The sequence below is a fragment of the Daktulosphaira vitifoliae genome, unplaced genomic scaffold (assembly GCF_025091365.1).
Source record: "Daktulosphaira vitifoliae isolate Bord-2020 unplaced genomic scaffold, ASM2509136v1 Scaffold_5, whole genome shotgun sequence".
Classification (NCBI taxonomy): domain Eukaryota; kingdom Metazoa; phylum Arthropoda; class Insecta; order Hemiptera; family Phylloxeridae; genus Daktulosphaira; species Daktulosphaira vitifoliae.
Genome location: NW_026099576.1, coordinates 15816360 through 15836440, shown reverse-complemented (window position 1 = coordinate 15836440; position 20081 = coordinate 15816360). Strand labels below are relative to the sequence as shown.

General features: G+C 29.2%; 2 long non-coding RNA genes across 2 annotated transcripts; one reads left to right on the top strand and one right to left on the bottom strand.

The window, feature by feature from the left end:
• Nucleotides 1-2214: 2214 nt before the first annotated feature.
• LOC126908077 (uncharacterized) lies at nucleotides 2215-18989 on the bottom strand. Its single transcript, XR_007704699.1, has 3 exons — nucleotides 18430-18989; nucleotides 3009-3186; nucleotides 2215-2948 (listed from the first exon to the last, which is right to left on the bottom strand). It is a non-coding gene; the product is annotated as an uncharacterized LOC126908077 (long non-coding RNA).
• LOC126908076 (uncharacterized) lies at nucleotides 5609-7169 on the top strand. The gene is made up of 2 exons (XR_007704698.1): nucleotides 5609-5916; nucleotides 6906-7169. It is a non-coding gene; the product is annotated as an uncharacterized LOC126908076 (long non-coding RNA).
• Nucleotides 18990-20081: the final 1092 nt, after the last annotated feature.

The window sequence follows — 20081 nt, the reverse complement described above, 5'->3', positions numbered from 1 at the left end:
AGTATATTAACTGAGTATTATGTTTGGAAATTTTTATTGTTAGTTATTTACAAAAAATAATAATTCATAAAAATTTTGTTCTTCGTAGTTTTACATTAATGAATACGTATGATTTTATTGTATGTATTAATCAAATTATAATATTTAATGAAGTAAAGTACTGATTTTATAATATTTAAACTTTTTAGAATGATTGTTGGTGCTTAATAAAAATCAACATCAAAAAATTGTTTTGATTTATTTATTAAATTAACTAAAAAACAGGCTATTTGAAAAAAAAATGTGTGGATTAAAAAAACGTTTTATACAAGTATACATTTTATTTTATTTTTAAACAAAATATTATTAGTTACATTTTTTTTTTTGACGTACACCTTGTCATACGTTAAATTAAAAACCATCCCCAAGTATTTCGGTTACATGCATAGCAGCATTAACACTTGTAATGGTCCCAGGACAGTTCCTTGAGATGAACTCCATCTCAAGAAAATATAGCTTTCATAAAAACGTAATGAATAAAAGGAAAATAATGTCATTTTTATTTTAAATTTACCTTGGTAGGTTGAGTTTGAATGAGCCCCGGGGCGCTCGTTTTTCACCTAGTCCCCTTTAAAATTAGCCCTGATTACATATTTTTTTATAGGAGCAACATTCATGTTCAGGATTTTTTAATACCATAACAAAAACTATCCTGTTTCTCATACTTGTTGAGCCTATATATAGCGAAACACATAAACTTTATTGACACTAATGATATTTAAAAATATGATTTGCCACTTAAATGACTTAACCTAACCTAACATGACTTGCATTTTGTTTTTCAAATTCTGAAAGTATAAAAATTAGCTCTAAAAGTGCATATAGATGCTGTATAAGATGCAATTATCGGTAATGTAATTCAACATATATAGTCTTGTATAATTATAAATGGTTTAACGAATATGACTGACGTGTACAACAAACATCTCAGTACTCTCATACTTTTTATGTATTGTTATTAATCATCATATTAATAAATAATGTAAAATTGATCGATACTTACTTGTCAAATACTAAAAAATAATAATTTTTATTGACGATTCAAATGCAATAGACTCTCAATAGTTATTTAATTCATTATGAATAATTGTGGGATTCATAAATACAATAATATCAGCAACAATACATCATTGTGCAAAGGTTTAAAGTATAAAACACATATCCGCGGTGCATTTAAAAAAAAAACGTTACGTTCCATTTAATAGGTATGCAACAGTTATTATTCATACGTAATTTGAATGCAAGTTCAACGTACTTTCGTGAGGAAACTATGTGTTATTCATTTTCAGGCTCAATATTGTACGAGTGTAATTATACAGGAACTATAAAATATCTGCTGAATAAAACATTTAAACGGGTGCAGAATGGGTTATAATTATTATGTACTAAATAGCAAATACTTAAATACACTTTCGTAATCACGAGCAATTAAAAACGTGGATCAAAGCTTCAGCAATAATTATAACTATCTAATTAATTGAGAAATGTATGCAACGTGCATTTACACACACAAGTCGTCTTTAAATAATCGTAATCTACAATTGCAATGAGTACACTAAACATAAAAGTTGAACAGGTTACAATTTGTTATTATTCAGCAAATAAGTTATTTCTAAATGAATACAACCAGAAGGAAGTAATTAAATAATAAAAATAAAATACTTTTACGCTTATAAAAGTTTTATTCACACATTTTATAAATCTTTAATCTCTGTTGAGTTTATATTTTTTAATTATTTAAAATATTATTAATACTCGAGTTTACTTTGTTTTTCTACAAAAATTGCGGTTGTAAATATTTTTAACGTGTCTTTATACTACTGCACTCTCTGAAAATATCTACACATTTTTAAATATACATTTAAAAGTTAAAATTTTCTTATTTTATTACCGTTTTTTTTTTTTAATAATAATCAAATTTTAATAAAGCCATATATTTTTATAATTTCATTTAATTACGAGCATTTATGATAACAATAATGTTTATGGTTCATTTATAAACACATTACGGTTAAAAGTAATTTCAAGAAGATTACATTTAAAAAACTTATATTAATGACAAATATTTAATGATTAATTAATTGATTTCAAGCAAACCTCGCATCGCATAATAAATTATCATAGATAGTTCATAACAATTGTACAGTAATAAACTAATAGACACTAAACCTCGATTAATAATACTACTAATAACAGAATGAAATAATGTCGAAGAGATTGTGTTGAGAGTAACACAATATATATAATATAAAATAATCTATAATAAAATGCCGAGGAAATATTATACGGATAATAATATTCACACGAGTAATGAAGAAGAGTTCAGACAGCACTAAAGACATAATGAGTTTAATAAGGTAGTAGGTAAAATCGAAATAAGAGTTATCCGTGTTAACTAATGTAATCAACCTCAAAATAAATAATTCGGTCCTCTCAGCTTGTTGGTTTTATTTTTAATGGTTTTATAGACGATATATTACTATCATAATGAGTCTGCTAGACCCGAGTTCTTATAACAATTCGCGATTAATTAATTAATTTTATTATTCTAGCGGCATCCCATGCTATTACGAGGCTCGTACGATCGTAATAATTATTTCTAGTTTTTTATGAATAAATTTACATTTTATATAATGTCTACGGTCGACTGTGTATTCAATAGCGTAGAAAGTACTGTTGACTAACGAGTGCATTATCACTGGAATTCTCGGCGATGGCGCCTTGCCGAAGATTATTATTATCTTTGTAGCGAGTCACAGCTTCCATAACGATTAACAGTAACGTCTTTGCCGTTTTTAGCTTTGAACACCATGAAAAGCTTCCGCTATTCTTTCAACTATAAACTAGATGAATTGTAATAAAACAATCATCTGGAAGTACTGCACACTAGTCATTTGCTTATTCTAAATCTATTTTAACTTATAATAAAAAATAATTCAATATTTTTAATAACAACCGAGAATACCTACAATGTACTGTATAATTTGCTCTGTTAATTGTTCCCCTCCAATAATACGTAATGATCCAAGAGACACGTCTTGGTAATATATTCCATATAATCAAGTTGTCCGTTAAAAATTGTAAAAAATAATGTTGGTAAGTTCCATGTTATACAATTTTTCACACTTCTAAGTGGATTACCAAAACCTGCAAGATAAACGTACCAAAATTATGCGAGCATGAATAAAATTAAACGTGTGTTGACATTTTAGATACCAGTTTTGGTGTCAAGCTACTTACAATAATCAAATTCATTTTCGAAGTTTACAATTGAGTTAGTATTGGTTGTTAAAAAAATATTTCAAAAACGATTGATATACATTTATAGTTTTATCAAATATATATATATTTGTTATTGCATTAATGAATGCGAAAAAAATTTTTTGTTGTGTAAGTCGAATAATTAAAGTTAAATTACATCATTATAAAATAAATTTATTAGATTAATAAAAAATACCCTGTACTTATAAACTCTCTGAGAAATGTCCTAAATTATTTTAACGTGCCTATTCAGTCTTAGAATATTAAATAATGAACAAAAGTGTAACTATATAAATTATGTTAATTCATTAATTAAAAAAAAAATAATTATATTTTTTATAGCTCCTTAGTATGACCTTCAATTTTCAGGCGTAATCCTTTCTCAAAACATTTTTGAGCTATTACTTTGATTACTATTTGATATTAATTATTGAAATTATATTTTTACATTTAACGAGAACATATAGTTATCTCATATTAAAATTAATATAATACACAAAAAATAAACATTTTATTAATACAGGGCAACCAATAATGAAATGTTTAGGGCTAATTCCAAATTAAGCTCTTTATATTTTTTACAATATGTTAATTAAATAATTAAATCATTTTAAAAAATTAAAAGATAATTTTTGATTTTTTAAAATTTTTTACTATTACTTGATGATGTTAATAAAAATGTGTGCAAAAATAATTCTTATCAGTAAAATTTAACTGATTTTATATAGAGTTTTAAATTTGAGAAAAAATATACGTTAAACTCAAAAATTCGGAAAAATTACAAATTTAATTTTAAGTCTTTTTTTTAGTAAGCTTGAAACTATAAATTTAACAGCCTTATGTATTTTTGTCGCTTAATACAATGGAGCAATTAGATGCCGTATGACAATGATTTCATGATTTAGTCGAGTTTTTGTTTTCAAAACTGAGTGATCAATTAAAATTTGCAAAATATTTTTACTTTTTATTTACAATTAGATGAATAAATAAGTAATTTAGTGTCACCAGCCAAATCTAATTGAGTCATTATGTTAGGGTCAAAAAATATAAAATTATTTTTTTAATTGATTTTTTTAAGCTCACAAAAAAAAACTGTACTAAAAAAAGACTTATACATTTAAAATTGTAATATTTTTGAGAATTTTTGAGCTTTACGTATATTTTTCTCATAATTAATCCAAAATTGGTACAGTGAATAGTTTAGTTTTTTCCCTAAAAAATGTCTATCAAACTCAAATTTAAAGGCCTATAAAACAGTTAAACATAACTGATAAGTCATAAATTTTACACAATTTTTTTTTAACATTATCAAAATAATACTAGGAAAGATTTTTTTTTTATGGCTACTAAACATATTATTATTACTCAAACAGAAATTAACAACTGGCACAGTACCGCAGCAGTATTGGATCAATAATGGCATATGACTGGGATAATAACGTTTTACGTACTGGAGGTTTTTTTTTAATCAGTAAGATGCCAGTACTCTGCTAAAATAGCAACCAAGTACTGTCGTCCAATACTGTACTTAGACAAGATGCCAGCTAGTATTACGCTAAAACAGGCTAGCCAATGGTCAGTTACCAGTACTGGTACAATGCTTCGCCCATTATTAATACTGGTATTTAAGAAAATTTCTGATCTATATTTCAAAGTTTTTTATTTTTTATGAAGATTTAGTTATACCTTAATTAATATCGAGTAATATATATATATATATATGAAAGAAAACATTTGAAACCAGAAATCATGGTAAAAATACCATACTGAACTTCATCTACATAATTATTGTGCCCAGCAAAATGGTTGATGTCCTATGTAATTGTATAACCAATGAAGTCTAAAAGGTAATTAACAGATGAATAATTTTTGAGTTTACACATTATTATGTTCATTACACATTTAACTTTAAAAACTATACTTAAACTCAATAGCCTTCTAACATTTGTATTATATTATCATAAGAATACAAAAATGAGCTTAATAAAATATGATAGTACATTTTCGATGATTGAGATAAAAATATGTTAAAGACTTGTTAAAAATGTCGAATAATATAATCTCCCGACAATTGACAAACAAAGTGCTTGCACACCATACATGCAAATTAGTTCAAAGTATAAACTTCTACATGAAAAGCTTTTTTGGCTTGCGTAGGAGATGTAATAACTAAATATTTTATTCAGAGACGACAGGTTTAAATTTAAAAATGCTTTTGAACTATTTAAAGTTTTCTGTTTCGTTATTTTTCTCGGCATCTGCACCTTGTTGGCAGATATTTGATTTTTAAAAAAGTGTAAGTAATTAGCATTAATGTGCGAAGTACAATGATAAAAATAACATGTCGGTATTGCATGACACCGGAAAACGATAAAGCCAACGCAGCTGGTTTAATATTTTCAGCGTTCCATTTTCAAATGTGAAACATATTAACGTAAGACATATAAACATCTAAGAAAATGCAAATTACAGCGATTTTGATGCAAAATTATTTTAGCAGCATTACAAATATTACACAGGACAACAGCCATTTTGCTATTTACAATATACAGGTGAAGAATTACATATGGAATTTTAGGACTAATTTCGAATTGGGCTCTTCAAATTTACATATTAGTAATTAAACTTTAATTACGCATTATATCATTATTAAAATCGAAAGAGAATTTTTATTTTTTTTAATTCTCCTAGAATAACTCGATGATGTTAATAACAAACTTGTACAAATATTAAGGCTTATCATTGAAGTTTAATTGATTTTATAAATCTTAAATAAATGGACACTTTTCAGAAAAAAAAAATTGAATTTTTTGCTGTACTTGTTTTTTGATTAAATCATAATTATAAAATACGAATATCTAGATAATTTTATGAGTTTAAAAATATAAATTTTTACAGGAAAAAATTCCTAAAAAATTCAATGTTATAATAATGAAATTGCAAATTATTAAGTCTTTTTTTTAGTACATTTTTTTTGATCTTGAAAAAATTAATTTAACAGCTTTAAAATTCAATTATATTTTTTACACAATTATTGACTCTCGTTTTTTTTTTTTGCCAATTTATTAGAGTTTCTCTGATCAAATTATTATCTTCAACATTGAACTTGTTGTCCAATGCTGAAGATTAATTCACGTTAATTGTCACTATCGGAGTTACTATTAACAGAATTTCTGATGAACATATCAGATTTGTTGACACAAATTTTACTAGAATTATATAGAAATAGTTGAAGAAATAAGCTAGAACTAGTTATTTTCTAGTAATTCTCCTAGTAATGTAGAAACAAAAATATTACACTCTATACTAAAAAGTAATAAATGTTAGATAATTTTCGCGGTTGTGTCGTCACGTTCACTCCCCTCTTTTGACTCCTGTTTATAAACTAGATTCAGAATATTCGCAGCAGTCTAATGCCACCCTCGTTTATAATTACTCGCATATGCATTCAGACTTCTTTTCAGCTGTCATATACACCCTCATCCAAACAATAGTTTTTCTATTGATACGTTATAGAAACGTTTAATGAAAATTATATTATAGCTTTATCATAAATATGTATTATATTATAAATGAATCAATTTTATTGTGTTGAATTTTTTTAGATCATAACAATACAACTTCCATCGATAAACGCATCGTATTATTTAGATTTTTTAGGTAAAATAACCAACTAGTACCATATTTTTTGAAGAAAAAAAAGATAAAATTTGTTAATATACAAGTTATATATTTTAGAATAAGAACATTCATATACACCAAGAAATTATAATATGAAATTTAATAATGTATTACTTATTTTTGTATAATTTATTAATGATCATCATGGTGTCATAATGAACAATTAAAATAGTTCAATTATTATTTTACTTAATAGTGTTTTATAATTAAACAATAATGTTCTTTAAATGTACTAATATAAGAATATATTTTGTATTTTTATGTAATCAAACATAAAATTTTATCTAGTAAACACTTATTAATTTCAATTCGAGGAAATTAATTTTTACATAAAATTATTCTGCATAATTTAAGCTTTACATGAAAGTTTAAAAATAAATTTCCATTTATTATCTGTTGATTTCACAATATTGAATATTTAACTGTGTATCAAGTTTCTCGATCATGATTGATTATTGTATTTATAATTTATTATTACTATATAAAATTAATTAATTAACTGAAAAATATAACAAAACATAATGTATATATTTATTGACAAAAAAAACTTAGTAAATTAAAAATTGACAGTATAAAAAGTAAAGCAAAACTTAACTACGAACAAAAATGATTCGTAACATTAAATTGAAATTTTTTTTTTAACTATATTCGATTTAAATAAACATGAAATCAAGTTTAAAATATTATAACTTGGTTTCTATAATCAAATTGCAAAAAAACCATCATTTTTCCTATTTTTATTTATGTGAAGGCGGTATCGTTATAACTAAATAACTATGACGACTTTATAATTTTTAGATGATCAACTTGTTTTTTATTAAAAAATAATCGTTCTTAGTTAAAAATGTATAGAGATCATACAATAAAGTATTTCGAAAAGGAAAAATGTATAATGTTGTATTACATATTTTATGTGCAGTTTATCTTAAAAACAACACTTTTTGCGGTAGTTTTCTGGAAGGAAAATTCAAGATACTTAAGTAGTTATAACATCGATTTTGAAGTGTTTTTATTATAAACTTGACTTAAATAACACATTTCAAATGTATTATATAAAAATATTAATTTATGTACTACTAATTCGATGAAAAAATATCGATTACAAAATATTTAAATGCGAATAAACTTGTGTACGTATTTACAGAATATTTATGGAGAAGTTTCTTTAGGTGGTAGATGGGAACTGTGAAAATATCAGTTTTTGGAGACGTTAGCTGGAAGAAAACAAATGAACCTCAAGACTGTAATTAAATTTAAATTTCACAAACTGGTTTTTAGTTTAACCGTAGTAATACGATTCGTACAACTGTTCAACACCTCTAATCTACCCAAAGCGATCTTGAGGCAAAATAACCTCGGAGGCTGCAAAATTCGATTCTTCGGTTTTACTATGAATTTTTTTGATATTATATCGTTGCCTTTTGAGCTATGCGTTTATAAGGGTTATATGTCATATCAGAATCCACCTATGTCTCCTTGATGATTACATTCACCGGTATATCTTGATCAGTTTTGAGTATTATATGAGGATCGCACTCTATATGTTCACTTAAGACCCGAGTTTGGCGAGGAACATCAACACCATAAACCTTTTTAAAAACACGTTTTGATTGTTCAATCGCAGAATTATAATTATGTTGGGTCATCTCGAAGTATCTTTTATGACTAACAAGAGGTATTTTTGGAAAAAATTCACATTACCGGAAAACATTAAATAATGTTTTGTTCTGTATCTATAAAATTTTAACTACAAAATAATTTGATGGAACACAAACGATTATTCAGTTTGAAATATTAAGAAATAGTCCTGATACATATTTTATTTTATTTTGCTCAAATTATTTCAATATAATTTTTAATCTACTAAGCATTTTGCCTTTTAGACATAGTTTGATGATAATTGATCACCTTTGAATTGCTAGGAACTGTGTAAATGAAGTGTATTAAGAAAATAACACAAAACTTCAAAAGGTTTTCAAACAATTAGAAATATTTATCTTAAATTTATTCACATAGCGCGAATTTTACAGCTAAAAAAGTTAGGAAACTAACTAGAATTGTTTAGTTTACGAAATGTTTGTTTATTTTCCTGAAAATTTTTAAAAAACATATTACTAGGTAACATAATTAGCTTAGAAATATAATTCATAAAAAATATCAATTTTACTAGAAAACATTCCTAATTTTAACGTTATTAAAAAGCCCATTAATGTCAAACAAATTATGTCATGTAATTAATTCAACTAAAAATCATAGTTTATCAACATAAATTTAAAGTTTAAAATTTAAATAATATTTTTCATTGCTTTATGATACCATCCACTAGGGATACCTAATAGTATTTATTGAATACTATTTTATTAAGTAAAAATATGGGCAAAATAATAGATATATACAAAGAATTTTGCAGAATTTTTATAACAATTTTTACATAATTTAAATAATTTCAGAAAATTGTAAACGACTCAAAATATTAACTTTTCTGGTTATCATCTATTTTAAGGATTTCAAATATTCAATTATATACCATTGTGATATGACTAGCATAAAAAATTTAAAATAAAATACCAAAAAATTTACATTTATTACATATACAATTTAATTTACATAATTCCTTATTTAATTAGGTTCATCGTAATGACTTTACATTATTAATTACACATTATAAGCTATTTTACACTTAAAATAATGACACAAATAAATTAACTTTTAAAAATATATATAACTATATTGTTTTATTTTGTTTAAACTATGCTGTGTAATCACAAAATAAAAACTTTTACCTTTTTTAAGTGATTACAAAGTGTAGATAATAGTGGGGTAAATTGACACTTTATATTTAATTAAAATTTAAAAAAAAAGGCTAATTCGAAACATAATTTTAATAGTTAAAAGAAAAAAGACTATGTTTTATAGTGAAATTCAAATGTTTAATATATTTTTATGCGTTATATGTTATAATATAACATATATTATGTTTATTTTGAATAAAATAATAACATAATAATTATAAAAATAATCCCCCGTGGAAAAATCATACATAATACGACGCCCATCGTCATTCTTATAAATATAGAAAGTTTTTTCTTTCACTATGAAAGTTTATTTTTTGAACGGGAATTCTTAAATAACTGATTTAATTTAAATTGCAAGGGAAGTTTAAATTGATTTTTATTAAATTTAAAAACTATCATTGTGGATCGAATTTTGAAAAATAATTAGTGTCCTAGGAATTGACTCTTTAATTTTTAATATATTTCGTACATAAGTAATAATAAAAACACATATCTTAACATAAAACATTTTCGACATAATAGGTTTGTTACGCTTATTGATAAACACAAAAATGTCATGAAATATTTAGATAACAATCATTTAATTTCAAATCAACATTTGAGAGCTTTCACCGAAAGTCAAGGGAAAAACATCTATTGATGTTATATATTGGAACTATCATTGATTGAACAGTTCTCAGTGGTACAAAAGACTATTCCACAATAATGGACACTAATACTTTACATTTGGTCACTCCATTACATTAATTGGAATTTTATTTTAGAGTACCCACATATTATGTTTATAATTTTTAAGTTAACATTTAGTACAGAGTGAATTTTTTAACGCTAACCTCTCGATTTCTCTTATAATAATAAATACGCTAAGAAAATTTATTTTCTTGGCAGCGCTGAACTGTTAAAGCTAATGAAGAAGAATAAGAAAATTTTTATTTTTGTTTCTCAGTTTCATGTATATATTAATTTATGAGTAAATATATTAATTAATTTTTGTATTAATTCCTTATATCATAGAAAGGTGTCAACATAATTTTTAAACATACGTATTTAACTAGCTTATGAAATAAAAACTTATCTAATTAAAAAAATGACTAGTTGGTAACAACTTTTGGACCAGTGCCTTAAAATTTAATAACATTTTTATACCTAGGTGGAAAAGCAATGCAGACGAGAAATTCGTGGGTATGAAAATATTCTTTTATTATCTTAGTTGTTTAAACAATTAAGTGGACACCCTTATAAAAGTATTATAAGGACGAATGAAAAAAATAATTAATAATTTATAAATCAATAAATAAATGAAATCAAAAAATAATTTTCTTAAAATAATTTTTATTTTAAAATAAATCGAGTGATTACCGTTACAAAAGTCGTACTGTACATACGTAAGTAATACAAAGTGTATAATTAAGGAAACTTTCATATGTGTACGCTGGACGTTTCATTATCTTAATTATTGGCATTTTGACTTTATTCCCCTCTACATTATGTTGTATCGAAAAAATGTTCTTAATCTTACCGTGTGGAGGATTGATTATGTGTTTTTTTTGTATTTTGTGTATTCAAGTGTGTTTATATTACTTTATATTGCCACTGGTAAGCGAACCAACGATATAATTATTCTCTAAGCTCCAAAAGACAGTCTACGATCACGTTCTAGCAGGTTGTTTTGATATAGAAGAGAATCGGAATATTTTGGAAATTTATTTTAAAAAAAAAATTATCCCTCGGTATAGATATGAAAATACATTAAAGAAAAACCGAGTACTTTAGCGCCCTGAATGACTTAATATTCACGTTGTTTGATATTGTAGATTAAGATTAATTACTTTAATTTAAAAAAATGTACACTTTTACTGTTTTAGTATTTTTTCACCTTTTATTGGACAACACTATCCAATAAAAATATTAATCATTCTACTAAAATAAAACTAGTAGAATAGTATGCATTACAACTCGGTAGGAAATTTCAATAATTATAATAACATTATAATTATTTATTACCATTAATGCATTTATTGTTGGTTACAATTAACCGAAATGACGAACACACAACTAACAGTCTTTATTATTTACATTCAGCCAGTGTGAGGCAGTGACATAACTCTGCTCAGTATAATATACACTATTTATGCCCGTCTATTACTATTGATTAACGTGTCAAATCCTTTGGCATTCTATTATGTAAAGTCATTGTAATTTTTAGCGCCTTGAAAATGTTTAAATACGGAAAAATTTTGAATTGATCATTCAAAAAATGTTAGTGGACAAAATCGTGTACACAATCAGTATTTGACGTACCAAGTGAGAAGGTCTAAAGCGAGACATGTTTTACAATGAAACATTACGCAACTATTCAAAATCATAAACCAATCAAAACAATCAGTATTAAAAAAATTGTATACACAAAATAAACATTATTTTCAACAATTCGAGTGTAAAGAAGAAAAAATTTTATTCTAATATTTTTTTTTTTCCCTAAAGGTTGTATACACATTTTTTTTATTTAATTTATATATTTGCGTTTTTATTAAAGACAGGAATAATTTTTGTAGAAAAGTTCATTTTTTAAAGATAAATGTATAACGTAATATGTACGATAATGTATGTAATTTAATGGCACTATACAAAAAAAAAATATTAAGTATTTTATAAAAGTTAAAAAAAATAGTTATCTAAGCTCTAAATACACTGACACTGTTTTGCGTCTTAAATTTTACTTTTGATTTTATTTATTTACATAAATAAAACACGATGCACAATACTGCGTATCTAATTAAATTTTTGTTATGATATGTTGCACTTGTGCAAAAATTGTTGTTCAGGGCACACTTTGTTGTTTTTATTAGAATCAAATATCAATAGTAATGCGTCATAGAATTAATCACTAAAATTATTCCAAAGTATAATAATTATTATTAATTGTAAGGATACTCGATTGCCCTTTTTACAAGGTGCACACATATTTTGTAACCTAAATTATAAAATGTACAGTAATAAATATATAATTTATGTAGCAGTTGAAAAATATAAGTATTATAAATATCGACCAATATATATATATATATTGTACACAAAATTAATACATAATAATAATTAACTATTTATGGTAATGATTCAAGACTTAAGTGTCAAATCATTTCGTTTTTTATATAACAAATAAATTCTATACGTGTTACATTACAGTCACCGCGTGTACATAGTTATTAATATTAAAAAAATATTAGTAAAACAAACTGTATACATATTATGTTTTATAATATTATCTGTTATTATACGGTGCAAAGTCATATGCAAGTTTTTATATAAAAACCAATAACTTATGTTAACTTTGAAACTTAAATAAGTTTATATTCATATTGTTTAACAGATGAATCATCGATATCTGGTTTGGCGCCAAACAACATACTTAAACAAACTAACAAAGCTATTTGAAAGTCCCAATTGTGATTCAACTAAAAAAATAAATGAAAAAAACAATGTCTATTAATAAATGTCTAATAGATAAGTCGAATTTCGATTAAAAGTGTAGAACACGATAATGTTCAAGGGGAACTTTTATTAAGTTAAATAATTGCAGATGACACACATAAAAGACACATCGACATTATTAAAATATAATAACCGTACCGCATAAGTAATGTGATAAATACTACACATTATCTAAAAGTAAAATTTTTCAACACATAAGTAGATAAAAAGTCAAGAGAAAGCGACTTTTTAAGAAATTAATGCTAAAATATGTCTATGTTTTATTGTTATAATACATCATTAGTATGAATAATTTACTCGAAGAAAGTGTTTAAGTAACACACTGAAATTAATTTTTTTAATGAAAATAGCTTTTAAAATCCAGAGCTCAAAACACCTTATGTTAAATTAATATTTTCATTAGGTAAACACTTTTTGAATTTCTTTGACGCCTTCCTTTAACTTTTAAAGGTCTCGAGAGATTTAAAATGAGAGTTAAATCAAGTGATTTAACTCCATAAATATTACTCTTTCTTAATTATGACGAATTTTTCTTTTAAACACAAAAAACAAAGTAACTACCAGTGGCGTATTTTTAAAAATGCTTTAAAGTAGTTTTTGGAATGATCCAATGAAAAGGGTAGTAAACATTTTTTGTTTATCTCTTTTCTTTACATGAGTTTCTGAATTAGTAATTTTTGTATTTTTAGAAGTTTTAAGAGCAAAAAAAAAATTTCATAAAAATAATTTGAAACTATATTTTGCCCCTAGCAAAGTTTCTGCTTGTATTACTGGTACGGTAATTTGTACATTTTTTAGTTTATCTAAAGTTCCATCCCAAATTCGCCACTATTAACAACAGATAATTAGCTGACCAACACATTGGATAATTCATTAATTTTAACAGTAAAAGCAAACCGAAAATATTATTTTTCATCGTGTAATTGGAGTGTTTCCGTTGCGAGTAAAGAAACTAATTACACGATAATTTTTATTTTGTGCAATCACACAAATAACTTGGTGTCAATTGAAGTTCGCAATCATCATAAAAAAATTCAGTGTAACAGCTTATTGCGCAGAGTACCACCTATCGGAGTTGGTGCGCTAAAATTATTTCAAGTCGCGTAATATGTTTACTAGTTTCACGTCGTTATATACATTGTACATATTTTTTGCATCGTAACTTTTTCCTCGCGTATTTTTTCATGTCTTTGCGGGTTACACACTTCCCCCGCCTTTCCCTTTTACCTATCCCACTTTATTCTCAAGTGCATAATTGCATCGGGTTCAACAACACAAGCATCAGTCCGCAATAATAATATTATGAACCTTGAAAACGAAATTTAATTTTAGCACACCGCCACTCCTATTTGCAATGCACTCCGAGTGTAGTGTGTTATGTTGTCCAGCGCATTAACGTCATGCTACGTTGCAGTAAACAAAATATTTGCGACGGTGCACTTAAAAATCACAGCGATTAAAAATCGTCTGCCACCGGCCTGTAACGGAAACATTGTTTTTTTTAGTGCGATTACATTTGGACTACACGTCGTAGTTCGACTTATTATTTTACTGAACGACTCGATAAAAGTATGCACATCATGTGATTGATCTGCGTACATTTTTTTTTTTTATTCTACTCAGCGCCGTCATGGGCATATTTTTCGGACCACCCGTATTTTATGTAAAAAACTCGAGCGCATTCCTTACTAACAGTATTGCGTACGGTATTTTTAAATCCAGAGGATCAACGCAGATCCGAACGGATGACTAAAAACACTGGTATAGAAAATATGCATTTGTAATGATAAAAAACAAGATGAGCGAAAAACGAATTTTTATTTCAAGAAAAAATGTTTAAAATTAAAATAATATACGAGTTGTCGTCGAGTTAGTATATCGACTAACATTAATCGATTTACCAAGGGACCGCTTTGTCGCAGATATGAATATTCAATTAGCTGTGAGGCGATGATATCCGAATATGCATAAATATTAGCCGTGTTAGAATATTATTATTTCGGGAAATCAATTATACAAAAATGTGTTGAAAAATGACTGGCGTATTCCCCAAAATAAAAAGTAAAGTAACACGTATCGAAACGATTAACACTCGACGGCTCTCCCAGTGCATTAAACCGTACGAGTGTGGATTTTTAAACTATTTTTGCGGCTAAAGGGTAAAACATTTCCGGCACTAGACTAGCATTTGAGTTTAGCCGAATAGAAAAGGCCAAAGAAATACTCGGAACATACTGAAACAGTAAAAGTTCTCGGAAAGTCGAAAAAGTCGCAGAGATTTCACTGCAACTCGTTTAATGGAACATTGTTTAAAGTACATTTGAAAAAGGAGTGTTAATCGGACGCACTGGATTTTCAACGGCTTTAGAACTAATGTAGTGTGCCGCTGATATGTACACCTCTTACACGAATGTTCACAATCAACGCTGCGACCAACAGAAACGATTCAAGCCGACTTCAGATATGGTCATTGAATTACTGCCTCGACATTTTATTTTTGACAAATTCGCGTCTACTTAATATCAATTATTTATTCACCGAGTTGTGTACACAACTGTTTGTACGTACGCAGTAAAATCAATAGCCGACCGGATGTCATGAAATATTTTACCACGACGCGGTGCATTCTACGCGTGATTTTCAATTGTAAACCGCTGAAGTAGGACAAACTAACGAAAACGAAATCGAGAATAATGTAAACAAATCGACGGGCATTTTTACCAATAATAATATCGTTTCACACCTGTCAACGAAAACATTGCTGAAACGTTCGACAGTGTCGGAGACGACTAATACTCGAATAAAACGCCTTGCGCCGCACGCCCAGTGTTCCTTTAATGGTACATAATAACAGTTATGTGTCGTAAGTAAGTTTTTTACATTATTTACTCGGCGGTCAACACGCGCGGCCTACGGCATCCACTGGATTTTGAAATTATACGCTACCGTCTGGTTATTCTTGTGATGGTCGATCCCGTGACCTCGTGATCCAGTAGCGGCAGTTACGAACACAGTATCGAAACACCACATCAACAACAATAACGTATCGGTAGCGACAACAACAACAGCAAAAAACTACAAGTGCATTACACGACTCCGTTTTGTCGATACATAAATCATAATAATTACTAATTAGCGCGGGCACCTCTAATAGCCGACGCCGTTGGTTCGAGCATTTTTTTTTTTTTTTCATGCCATTGACCATCCGCTGTGAGTGCAACACGCGGTAAATAATTTTTAATGGCTCGTTTACTATGTGTTGTTGAACGAGTGCGCCAATTATATTAACACGAGCACACTCGAGATCGGGTCGAGACGACGTAAAAATCGCGTCGTTTTCTCTACACTTCATTCATACTAATAATTTTACACAAAAAAAAAATTGGCAGTCACGCGACCACTTGCTGCGGTAACAAATTGTCTGAACAGCAACACGCCGGCGGTGTACTCGGCGACCCCCGAAAAGATTTTTTTTATCTGTCTCATCGGCCAGCGTGTAAAACACAGTGGTCCGTAAACACTGTCGTCCGGAACAATAGGCAAATTTATATTTTTACGTTTTGATGCCAATCGTCTGGTCGCACCGTGTCCTTGGCGCTGATAACCGGCGAAATTGCCGCCATTCCACACAAGTGTTTACCAACGGAACACTTCAAAGTTTTTATTTAATTCGCCGCACATGTAGCGATGTTTGCGATGAGTAAACGTTAAATATAAAAAAAAAAAATTACAGCATTTTATTTTACGATAAATCCCAAGCTCGGAATAGTACACGAACTTGCTGCTTAGACAATAAGCCGAATTCGAGCAAAGTTGCAATAGCAATAGCAGATTTATTTATAAAAACATAGGCAAACACGACCTAAAAAAACTATTTGTGCGTTACGTGTACTTTTTTCACTCGATAGTAACGTTTGAATAACGTAACCCTTTTATACGTTTTAAATTTACACGAATTTTTTCAACGGAAAATCAATTGACTTTTCGATGGACACGAATTACTCTACACACTCGAAATGTCCAGGGAAAATATAAAAAAAACTACCACATTGAGACCTACACCGCCATCCTATTAGTCCGGTAAAATGTCGGCACATTTCTCGCACAAAACATCGTAAAAGTATATTCGTGTTGAACGACTTAATGAGGCGCCGGTTTCTCCAGCGAGTCGTATTAGGAAACAGGAGGATGTTAGTTTGTAGGCATCGTCCGCAAGCTGTTTTTTATGTCGCGCGTGTGCCCAAAAACGGATAAAATTGTTCGATTGCGATAACGCGGCCGTTTCGTTAGATTTTGTGTCGGGTCCGCGCAATAATTGCACACTTGTGTTTTACAATCGAAGCGACTGGCGTGTGCCACTTTTCGGGGTAATTCTCAGCTAAACGCTTGTTCGTGACACTTGACTTTACAGACTACTAGTGCGACTTGTTGCACGCTGTTTAACAACCCTTTTTTTTTCGCCATGCCCACAAGTGTAAATACTTCATGGCACGACCCGCTCGATTGGCAGAGCGATGGGACGTGGTTTCTAAAAAAAAACCTCGTCGGTGTCGCGCTGCGGACTGGTAAGGGCTGCAATACGAGTGCCACCAGTTTTGCCGTGTTATTTTTACGTTACGGTTAAATTACAAATAGAACTAGGTCAAATAAAAAGTCACAACGGTGAAAACCATCGACGCGTTTATTTCCTGCAATACACGACGTTCGTTTAAACAAACACGAGTCGAGGGTGAGCAAATGTTAAATGACATTAATCGGTTAACCCATAGGCGTTAAAAATAGACGCCGTTTTATTAAAGTTATTGACGTCAAACGGTATGCTTACTCTAGTGCTAAACTTAGTTATGAGCATAGATGAGTTGGGCATGCAAAAAAGTAAGTAAATCAACTCAATTTTAATATGCCTCACGTGATATGTATTCGATTTAAAATACCGTTCAGTTGAGCTTAAAATAAAATATTCATTAAAATAAAACTCTTTTCGTGCGTAATGACCTTAATTTGGAAAATAAATCAGACATTAATAAAAAAAAATTTAGAAGAAAAAATAACTATTTGCGAATATCGATTCAAAGCAATAAAAATCATAATCCATCGTTTTCCATTAGATTAATTGAAATTCAAGAACCCAAAATACGTAATCTATAAAAATTGCACTTACGAATTCTAGAAAAACATTAAAAACCTGTATGGATTTCATAATGAATTAATAACATCCTCGTGTGGTTCTATGGTCGGACGACAAAGTTCTGTTGCTGTCGTACGCGATTGGTAGACTAATACGAATAAAGTAAAGTGCATACGCGGGGAACCGTCTGACGATACCCGAGTCTAAATATCCGAGGACGTGTAAAAAGTTTAAAAAATGCACACCGACACACAATGGCATTGTGTGCGTTTGTTGAGTGCATGATTTTGGGACTTTAAAGAAACATTATTGACCGCCTAGTCTTGACGATTCGTTTCTGTGCGTTGAATTTGTCTGGGACGTGTCGCTCTAAATTGGCGTGAACGGACACTCGGACTGACGAAAAGGAAGGCCTTTTACAGGCACACACGTGGCCTACGCACGACACCTTGGCGCGCACCGGCGACACGTGTGCCAGCAAACAAGTTGAACGGCCGCCGTCTAAACCGCACCAAGTCGCCGTTTTGGCAGTGTCAACGAGACCACAGTCGCGTCGTTAAATGGACTGATTTCGCCGGGCAAGGCTCTAACGGTGTGGGACGAACAAGGAAAATTATTACATTTTTGATTTCCCAGTGGAGGCGGACAACTTAAATTAATAATTTTGTTCGCGCGGCCATGATTAATTTCCGAGACGGCTTTTTTAGATGCCCGTCGTATTAAGTGACGCGCGAAAAATTGGCCACACATAGACACCGTGAAGGTTCACATTAATCTTGTCTAAGTACATTAACTCCAATACATTTCCACTGAAAACGAATGGTATTTATTAGCATTTATAAATAGAGAGGACCGCCTCGAAGGGACGACATTTTATTTGTACGTTTTAAGCCTAACGGAGTGACGACTAATTTGTATATTTTTTCACGTGATAACAATAAATAGAGCGACACGCTCGTTGGGTTTTTTAACAGACGCGGCAGTATGAAAAAAATTGTTAACGTCACCAACGACCGGTGGTGCCGCCGTAAATAAGACAATTCAACGGTCGCCTTAAATCTAACGAACTTTCTTTGACTCTGCACGATTTCCTTATTGAATTTTCACTGAATCGCAAAGGTTTTTTGCGTTGAGCTAAAATTTATATACTTACGCCACTACGGACGAGAGGAGCGGTGGTCCGAATCATTACCACGTAGAACAGTACTTGGATGTATATTTTTTTATCAAATCCAATACTCGGCATGACCGTCGATAAATCATCGCATTACTCAAGACGGATGGGAATATAAAAAAACAAAAACAAAAAAAAAAAAAAAAAAAAGATAACCAGCAAACTGACTGTGTAACCTTCATGTGTCGACCTGGACGTGCCGTTATGTTCAATATGATTCATGGTGTGCATGTTGGTTCCAGATGGGCCTGCAGTTCTACCCTCTCCTCGAGCAGCAAAAGTATGAGACCTGATTTTTTTTCTCCATACCAAATGATCCGTGACAATTTAAAAACGTTAAGAGATACACAAAGAGACGCGGTAAGCAAGTGGAGAAACATATCGTCGAGTAGCACGTTTTTTTCGGGTTACACGAGTTGTAACCATCATAAAACGACACATTAGAAAACGTAATAAAGGTTACCATGATGATTCCAGTAGGGGACTGTATGGGGCCATAACGGAGCGGCGG